We start from the raw sequence: 10,063 nt of genomic DNA on the forward strand, positions 1-10,063 counted from the left end.
TTTTATTATTTTTTCACTTAAATTTTGTTAATCCATTATTGTTGTTTCATATGCACTAAAGGATATACTTTTTCTTTAATGTAGGTATGAATTCATACCAACAAGATGTCATTTTACCTTTTTTAAGAAGATATTATTGATTCTTATTCTCCCACTAGATTAGTGATGTCTCCCATTTGAAGAGAATCAAGATGAAGATTTGTTTCTTCATCTACAATGTTTCGAACCCTGCAATGTACTTCAATTTTCTTCATTCATTTATCTAATTTCTCCACATTAAGCTCTCCATCATACATTGGTAACTCAAATTTCACATCTAATTTCAATTAAGATATAGGGAAATTAGAATTGACCTTCTATATTTGTTTTTTATACATAACTGAAGAGGAGCTTGAACATGAAGGAGAAGATGGAAATGAAGGAGTTTTAGGAGGATAACTATCACCTCCTTCTTCTTTACCTTGACTTGGAACTTATTTGTTCTTATTTAGTTTCCTATATAATTCTTCCACCATGGCTTTCATCTCCAAAAAGGATTTCCAAAATATTGCTTTATATATGAAAGGGTTATCTTCCTTTGGATATTCCATTGCTTTCCTCTGAAATGCACATATGCAAGCAAACTTATGATTGCACTCTTTAACTGAATCTCCTCCCCACTTGAGGTTAGGTTTGGTTAGCATTGAATACCAATAATTATGAAAATACAAATCAACATATCCTTGATTGATAATTTTGATGCCAACATTGAATCGAAGTTAGTACTAAATGCTAGATTATATTAACTTGGATTCATTTCCTAGTTCTCAAAATTACATTTAAACTTTTCTCAACTAATTAAAAACAAATATTTAAAATTTGAGACTTAAAAATAAACATTGAAATAACATAGAAAATACTCAACAAATTGATAATAGAGCTCACCCATATGGGATACATCCCTGAGTCTACTTTAATTAACAAATTGATCCATTTAGAAGGATGCAAGGTGCATGATTTCACCTATTTACATGAACAAAGATCTTTAATATGCAATAAATGAACAAATGTTTTCCTATTCTCATAGTAAACGGGTTTCTCCTTTCAAGATATTTAAATTATGGTAGTATGGGTAGATCATTCATTCTGATGAATTCAATGGGGCTCTCTCTTAACCCTTCTTACTAGGATTGCTTGGAATTATCCTTGTTTCTAGCTTAGGGTCACATCATGGTTTGGAGCACAATGTGAAACTTGTTTCTCTACATGAGGCAATGCTAGTTCAAGATGCTACTTGAACAATCGATAGGATCTTATTACATATTCCCTACTAGTGCCAAACATGTGGGGTTTGATTCTTGTAAAGAGCCATAGAAGATATTTGTCTTCTTGTACATAAATTTTGACTCTGTAGGGTAGACCTTGATTATGTTCTCAATTTTGACTAGAGCTTTGTAGATTGTAATCTCCTTTGTTGAATGCACATGATAGATAGGTAACTAGTAGTGGATTGATCACTAGAGATATTGCTTGAAGTGGAAGCTTCCCCATAAACTAAACATGTTGTTCATGACATGTATGAACTTAACAAGGGATGAGCCAAAAGATATATAACCTCATCTAGAAGCTTCTCCATTGGTCGATACTGTGTTTAAGAGATTTTTTCCTTTTCCATACTCCAATGAATAGGCATCCTAGAGGCTAGAACCCACATAAATTCAACCCATTGTCAAAATCACACTATCCAAGCATGCAAAGTTATAGGAGAAGCCAAACAATCAATTTTCAATACCATACAAACTAAACACATATTTTTATGTAGATTTGGAAGTTATGAACGTCATAACGCTCAAGATTTGAATGTCATGTCGAAGAAAAGTGATGGCTCAAACATATTTGGAAATATTTGAGGCCATCAAATCAACTGTGGAGATCCTCCTATATCAACTAGTGTAGTGTGGAATAAACAATGCTTTGCACCTTTTTGGTCCTTGCAGTTGACGATGTCTACTAGAGGATTATCAACATTTGCATGACTTTGTCTTTAGAGGCTGCTACCCATTCAACAAAGCTTATGGTTTAAAGGTTGTTACCCATTCAATAAAGCTTATGATTTGAAGGTTGCTCCCCTTTTTATAGAGTAGGGGAAAATCCTCAACCCTCTTGTCAAACTTGAAAAATCCATGGTAATCATTGCAAAGGCACTGTGTCAAGTGCAAAAAACCATAATGATCATGGCAAAATAAATGTGTCAAAGTGCAAAAAAGGTTGTGATAGGTACACATTCGATGTTAAGAGTTTAGAATTTAAATAATACAAGAATTTTTGACATAAAATATTAAAAAACAATTTTAAATCAAGAATATCCTTAATATCAAGGACTAAATGTTTCAATCAATTCTAAGTTGAAACATAGAAAATGATATTTCTAATTTAAAAGCCTAAAGTTAAATAAACTAAAAATAATTTTCAGGGTGGAAATGAAAATCTTTTTGTGAAAACTTTATAAATACTTTTCAAGTTTTTTCTATAATCCGCAGCCTATAAAGCAAGGACTAAAACAATAAGTCATTAGAAATTTTCTTACAATGGAACAATCAATTATTTTGTCAATAGAAGGACAAATAATAGGCCAGCAGTATATATTTCTACATTTTGCTTCATAGATGATTTTAGATTTAAAGAAAAACATTATTTATATCAGTCGACACCAACGGTTATGAGAGGCAACTACAACAGGCCTGCTTCGCACGATCTCGGTCTCGTCACATTACAATAGATGGAATTATATGTTGCGTTAAATGATAGTAGAAAAAATCTCAAATCCATTTTCGAAGTCTATGATATTAGTGGAAATTGACTGCAGCCTGATAAGTTCCTCCAAAATTCCAAGTAGCAGGAGCGACGTTGTAAGCAACGATGGTCTCTCCGGTACTGTAAGAGGTGACTCTGAAGGACAGCGGTTGGCCTTGCAGGCTAGAGAAAACCTGATAAGACGCCCCCCAGTTGTGGCTCATGCTCATCCACGCTGTGTAACTGCCTTTCACAGCCATTGTACTCACATCTCCTGCACCGCCAACGTTCATCACATACACCAGCAGCCACCATGAGTTCCCTTGGAATTGGAATTTTATACCCGTACGACTCACGCATGGAACCCTGCATTCATCCCTTAAATTAATTTCTTCTACAGCCACATTTTACAGTCAACTAGTTAAAAAGTTAAAAATGACTTTTTAAACTGGTTAAGCATATGGTGATGGTAGGTGATTGAGAATATTACGGTATATTTTAAGAATATTTTAGAATCTGATGGTTAATAAAGGCCGTCAAATACTTGATCTCTTTTGATGATCAGATTTTGAAATATTTTCTAAATCTGTAATAGATATAAAGATAGATGAGTTTAAACTGATATATCTAAAGATTCTATAAAACTAAACAAATATTAAATATTATCTTTATTTAAATTGTAAATTGTAAGAATATTTTAGAATTTAGTGGATATGAATGGATTGAAAAAAATATTGAATAATGTCATGAAAATTCAGTGAGATTAAACAATTAACTTTTCAAATTGTGAAATATTTCCAAAATGTAAACGCATTTCACAGATATTTTATTTTCTTGATGATCCTGGTTAAAAGTGAAATCAAGTTTTGATATTTATGAACACTAACAGATCAGTATCATGATTGAGTTCAATCTCATAATTAGCCATACAGTGCAGTAAAATACAGAGAGATATAAAAGGAAAAACGGTAATTTAATCACCATGGGAAATGAAATAAAATGGGTGTGGAATTGATCGAACCTTCGATACATGACAGGCACAATTCCAGCGTGCCAGTCGGCTATGTTCATGAAGGCGGGCTTGGACATGTCAAAGTGCTTGCGAGGAGGATTGCACCATCCACCATTATCGGAAGGTTCAGACCAGTTGGGAGGGCACAAGTTTGTAGCAGTGACAGTGGTGATGGGCGAGCCCCGATAACACCATTTTGACTGAACGCAGCGAATTTGGTAACATTGCCCGCACCCATATCCATCGTTGTACATCGCTGTGCTGAGAGCCACCGTCTGAGTGCCATAGCCGGAGTTAAACAGATTCCCGTATCCGCAAGCACCACCTGCACTTACCATTGCGAATGCCATGGGCTTATTTTTTGAAAAGTTTAAGAAAAGCCTGTCTTTTTTTACACCTAAGAATGAATATATCTATATATATTTATTTATATGATTTAAGGATTTTATGTTTATGTTTATGGAATATTTGTATGGGGAAATTTATTTGAGAATACTTCTGGATTGTTTGATTATGAAATTTAGTTTAAAAGTTAATGATGGGATTAGATTAGCATGTGTTTTCTCTTAAAAGGTCACAGGTTCAAAACCAGAGAGGTAGAGTATGTATGTCTTTGTAAACTGGGCAGTAAAATAGCTGTGAGGAGGTGGGTCCCTTGTTCCACAAACAAGGGGTCTCATACACCAATTTGATGCCTAGGTTGACTGTGACGTTAAAATTGAATAATAATAATAATAATAATAATTATGGACTCAACCAACTGAAGGCAAGGCTTCAAGCTCATATTTAAACTTATCATATTTTTAGTATATTTAAGCTTATCATATTATTGGTAGAAATTGAATAAGAGAGATCTTTATCAGTCTTCCAATTATCTAAAATAAATCTAATTGAATAAGAAAGATCTTTATCGGTCTTCCAATTATCTAAAATAAATCCAATTAACAATAATAATTTTGTACGTACTTAAACATGAAGGAATATGAATAAATTACCCATAGTTTCTGCTGCAGTTTCATTCCTTAAAATAAATCCAATTAAAAATTTTAACAATCTTAACCTGACGATAAACCATATTAGTTGGTTCAGACTAATAAATTTTGCTCATGTGATTATTTCAGAAATATTCTCTTATAATATATATAAGAATCACAAAAATCTAAACTCTTAGCATAATAATTTTGTAATTAAACATGAAGGAATATGAATAAATTACCCATTGTTTCTGCTGCAGTTTCATCCCCATAAAATGTTGCATGAGCTAACATCCATGGTCCCGGTCGGAATGTCCTTGCGTAAGAACCCGCAGCTTCCGTGGTACAGATATTGCTGATGAGAGTAAGGCAAGCCATCACTGCTATTCGAGAAATGCGAGATACCATGATATTCATATCTGCTGACAGTGCCATCGTCGTTATTTCCCGCCTCAAGCTTTCATTTGTTTCCTATGTTTGGATATGTCTGAACAAACAACCATGCTGCAAATTGTACTTATGTGCGCAGGTCAGGGGAGAGAAGGCGTAACAATATCGTCGTGCCTGCGTGGTGTGGAGATTACATGTTTATGGACGAGCACGATCTAGACGTGCTCTCAACTAGAGCACGTAACCAATAAGTTTTCAATTCATTTAGTCTATCATGACACGATGCCGTATGAGAGCAATCATTCCTTTAATTTATAAAATATCGCATTTTGACATATAGAAACGTGCATCATTTGTGATGATGTCACACAAGGTGTTAAAAAGAAAAGGTTTAGCATGGAGAAAGTTCAATCCAAACATACATATATAAATGGAAGTGTGGAAGCATCGAGATTAAATAAAAAAAATTCATGACTATAATAAATAGTGATAGGGTGTTTTGTAAAGTATTAATGGTTTTGGGTAAAAATTTAGCTGTTAGGTTACTATGTGAATTCTGTGGGTACTTGTTTGAAATTTTATGGGAAATTCTAAAGTTTCATGTAACTTAGGCCAGGTGGCGATTTTGACTACTTAGATGCTCGTGTGCCCTCAAGTGGTTGCAAATGAGGTTAAAGCTAACAAACGAAGCTTGATTAGACTTTGATCACCAAGTGGACGTGCAACTACGAGATCTGAATATAGTTTGAATTGGTTGGTGCATCAAGAGCCACCTATTAGGAGAAGTTATCATTCAATTTATTGTGAAGTTGGCCACAAAAATAGAGTAAAAGGTTGTGTCAAGATGAGAGAAGCATTGTAGATGATTGTTGAGTGGAGAAAGAGTATAATGATGCTCAAAAGCATGGGGAGGGAACCTAGCAGCACGGGGAAGAGAATGCATATGAGGTCGATGGCCTCGAGGCTTGGTAAAGGAGCCGATTTGTTATAGAGAGTTGTTGTAGTGCATGAAAATCTTAGAGTGTTTAGTCCAAGTAGTAAATCCTAACAATAAGTAAATGTATTTCTCAAGGTTGTTGTAAGACTTGTTATTCAGGCATACACGTTGTAGTGAAGTAGCACCTGAAGTCATCCCTTTCATTCATAGAGAGGATGAAAGATCAAGTTGTGGGATGAACCACTTGAATTGGTATGATGGTGGGAAGTGCACTAGTATGCTAGCTTGTACAACCACTTTGAGGATGAAAACCACTTCCTCTTAGAGTGCCCCAACCACATTAGATCTCAGAGATACTGACTTTCCTAGCCTTTTAGGATGTCAAAATTATAGTGAGCTCCGGAGGTTTCTCTCCAAGCTTTTTGAGCATAGGAATAAAATCTTAAATCAAACTAAATAATTTGTTTCTTTAGGTCCGATAGACCAAAATTTGGTCTTAGTGGACGTTAACCATCATCATCATCATCATCATCATCATCATTGTGTTTAGCTTGTTGTAAGGTTTATTATTCAAGTATACATTTTGTAGTGAGGTGGCAAGTGGAGTTATGCACAATCAAGTTGTGGAATTGATAACTTGAATAGGTATGAGAGTGATAGGTGTACTTTTATGGTAGCTTAACCGGAGAATATAAGATCTCAAGATGTAAAATGGTTGATGAACTATGTAGTTACCCATGTATTCTAATGGATGGTAACTTTGCTATATGGAATTCAACAAAGATATTCAAACCAAGTTAATCTCCCTATGTCAAGTTTAAGGGGGGGATTGTTAAGGTAAATTTGAGTTGGAAACAAAGATATTGGGACTAAGTTAATTTCCCCATGTCAACTTTAAGTGGTGATTGTTAGGGTAAATTTGAGTTGGTCATGGTATTCTCATTTAATGCAACCTATTTAAAGGCATGATTAATTCATTGTAATTCTCTTTTGGACAATGAAGTAATTGGTTTATTATTTGGAGATGGTTTCCTTGGAAAAAAATATGATGTCCATAAATTATTGTTGTTATGCCCTTATTGAAGGATAGTGGATCAATACTAGCTACATCCATGGAAAACCCACAGGTGTGTAGGTGAATTGGTTATCTTTCATGTAGAAATGACTCCCATGATGCAAATATGTCAATCTCAACTAAGACAAGTACCTAAGTGAAGAGGATAATAGTGACTAGTTCTTACCACTAGAACGTGACAATTTAAATTTTTATATTTATCTAATACAATTCTAAATTACTATACAATTTAACTACCTTTTTTTTTTTTTTTCCACTGGAAAAATCATAATTTTATTCATTTTGAGTAAAATTACATGTTGTAGATGTTGTAATAGCATATGCTGTAACAAAACTTGTCTTGCAAAGATCAAGAGCTAAAAATCAATCAAATGTCTATCTAAGCTTTCCTACCCTTCTTTTTTTCTACTTTCCGCCAGCCTTCATTATTAGGCGGGGCTGTTACAATAATCATTTGTGTTTCATTTGTGGCAGCCATGATGTCTTTTTCAGAATCTGAACTTGTAGTGGAGTATGCTCGCTTGCTGCCGCCTATTTCCTGTCCGGGGTTCTCATATTGCTGCTGTAGGTTGTTTGCATTTGGATCTGTTGCATCTTCAATCAGATTTTCATTATTCTGTAAGTGGAGCGGATATCCTTCTTTGCTAATTTCTGGATTATTCCTTCCATCTTCATCCTCTTGTTGTATACTGGTGGTTTCTGCATTCTTTTCTTCTTCTATATCCTCTGCCCATGTGGCTGAAAATTGCCATCCTTTCGGCTTTGGTGGTTGTCTCCTTTTCCTATCTTTTTTGTTTTGTGGGCATGCACTCTGTAGATGACCAGTTTGTCGACATATGCGGCAGTGAAAGGCAGTGTTTTCATAATCCAATGGCTGTGCCCATTGCTTTCCATTATGGATTAGGAGAATGTGATCTGGTAGGCCTTGACTGAGATCTACCTCCACACAGATCCTGGCAAAAGTGTAGATATCCTTGGATAGGCGCTCGTTGTCTACTTTTAAAAATGTCCCCAAGGTGTTGCCGATTCCTGCCAATACTTTGTAGTGCCAAAAGTGTATGGGTAAGTTAAATAATTTTACCCAGACTGGCATTTTTGAGACCACCATGCTGTTTGGATCGAATTCCGGGAACCAAGATTTCATGAAGAGACCAGCGTTTCCCCAAAACCATGGTCCCTCGTTCAATGCATATTCTTTGTCCTTTATGGTGTCGAATTTGACGATAAAGAATCCCTTTGAGCAGAGATGGATGTCACAGTTTTTTGTCCATATGGAGTAAATCCATTGACGAAGGGCTTCCGGTTTTGGCCAAAATCCATTGAACCTGCATATCACTGCTTTAGTTGAATAATCAGTATGTATTTCATTTACCTCTGGAATGGAGATTGTTAATGCAGGGTTCTGTGTTGTCTGCTCAACAATGTAGGCCCCTGGTGCTGTAGCTTGTTGTTCTGGTTTCTGTTGTGGTTCCATCTTCCCTTTCACTGCATCTTTGAAGGAAGCAGGTCCTTTTGAGCTTGAGCCGGAACAACCTCCACGCAATCTTGTGCTGAGACAGATGGTTGAATCATTTCCTATACCGTATTCCATTAGCTCGGACTCCTCCTGCAGTACTTTCCCTTTGTAGAGGAGTAGTTGTTTGCATGGTGGGATTCCAGTCTTTTCTTGAATCCTCTGTTTGAGGGTTTTTGTCGCCTCCCCTTTCCCTATTACGATGCATATAGTGTTCCCTTCCATGGATCTAATAAAGAGAGAGCTTTTTCTATCTTCGAGCTTATCCAATGCAGGTGCTGTTTGGATGTTTCGCTGATCCTTTGTAATCGAATCTTTCTGTTGCCTGTTCCGATCTATGATCTGTGGCTGTGTTTCAGATCTGTGAGTCTTTTTGTTTTCAGGCATCCAGATCCAAGACTGGTGTAGATAGATTTGCTTGTAAGGTATTAAAACCCTTTGTTCAGTGATGGGTCTGAGGTTTTTACCTGCATGTTTGCCGATCTGTTCTTCTTCAGCGCCGTTGACCTGAAGCTCATTCCACAGGGGTTTCTTTGTTGTTCCATACCCCCAGATCTGTGCTGTATACCACGATTCAAGGCCAGACGGAGGCTGTTGGTGAGCAGTTTCGTTTTCTGGATCTGACTGGGGCCGAGATATTGTCCTCACTTCGGCTTCACCCGTCTCTGTTATCTGCGGCGGCTTCTCTATCCTCAAGAAGTTGGCGTGAGCAGAGCAAAATGTCCAGCGTCCGATCCATGTGCATTTCAGTAGTATAGCTGACCCATTTGTGCCGATCGGGGATTTAACACCAATTTTCGCCTCCTGTAGTAGATCCAGCCGGATCCGAACCTCCGTTCTGCTTTGGAACCCTATCTGCTGCAAATGTAAAGAAACCCTTGCTCTCGGCGACGCGCAGATGGCCGGTGCTGGTCTTGCAGCTCCAAGTTGTTGCCTCATGGGGATATCGAGTGTTTTACGGATGCGATTTGGGCGTAGAACCAGCTCTGTTGCAGGGATCGAGTCCCCTTTCACCTCGGGCCAGAGCCATTGTTTGAACGCGGACGCGTGAGCCATTGGCGGTCAAGCGAGTCGACAGGTCCCAGGATCGAATCCGAAAACTCACACTTTCAACCTCCCCAGTTACCGTGTCATTCCACAATTTAACTACTTATATTTATATATAAAATTATCAAATAACAAATAATATCAACTACATTTATAATTCTACTAATAACATATTTATTTCATTTTGACTTTTATAACAATATCACCAAAAAAACATATTTACAACTCTTATTATACCCGTCACTCGCAAGGATATAATGTATGGATATAATGTATTTAGTTTTTCATTGACTTGCTATTAGTTTTTCTTTGATTAAAAAAATTTAAAATCTATCCAAAGTTT

At 36.4% G+C, this 10,063-nt stretch overlaps 1 pseudogene; it reads right to left on the bottom strand.

Annotated features, from left to right (window-relative positions):
- Window positions 1–2,825: 2,825 nt before the first annotated feature.
- LOC149234528 (expansin-A7 pseudogene) lies at window positions 2,826–5,193 on the bottom strand (annotated as a pseudogene).
- Between the last annotated feature and the right edge of the window lie 4,870 nt (window positions 5,194–10,063).

This window comes from Pinus tabuliformis, chromosome 8, assembly GCF_031772625.1.
Source record: "Pinus tabuliformis cultivar Carrire ecotype Pingquan chromosome 8, CPIR1, whole genome shotgun sequence".
Lineage (NCBI taxonomy): Eukaryota > Viridiplantae > Streptophyta > Pinopsida > Pinales > Pinaceae > Pinus > Pinus tabuliformis.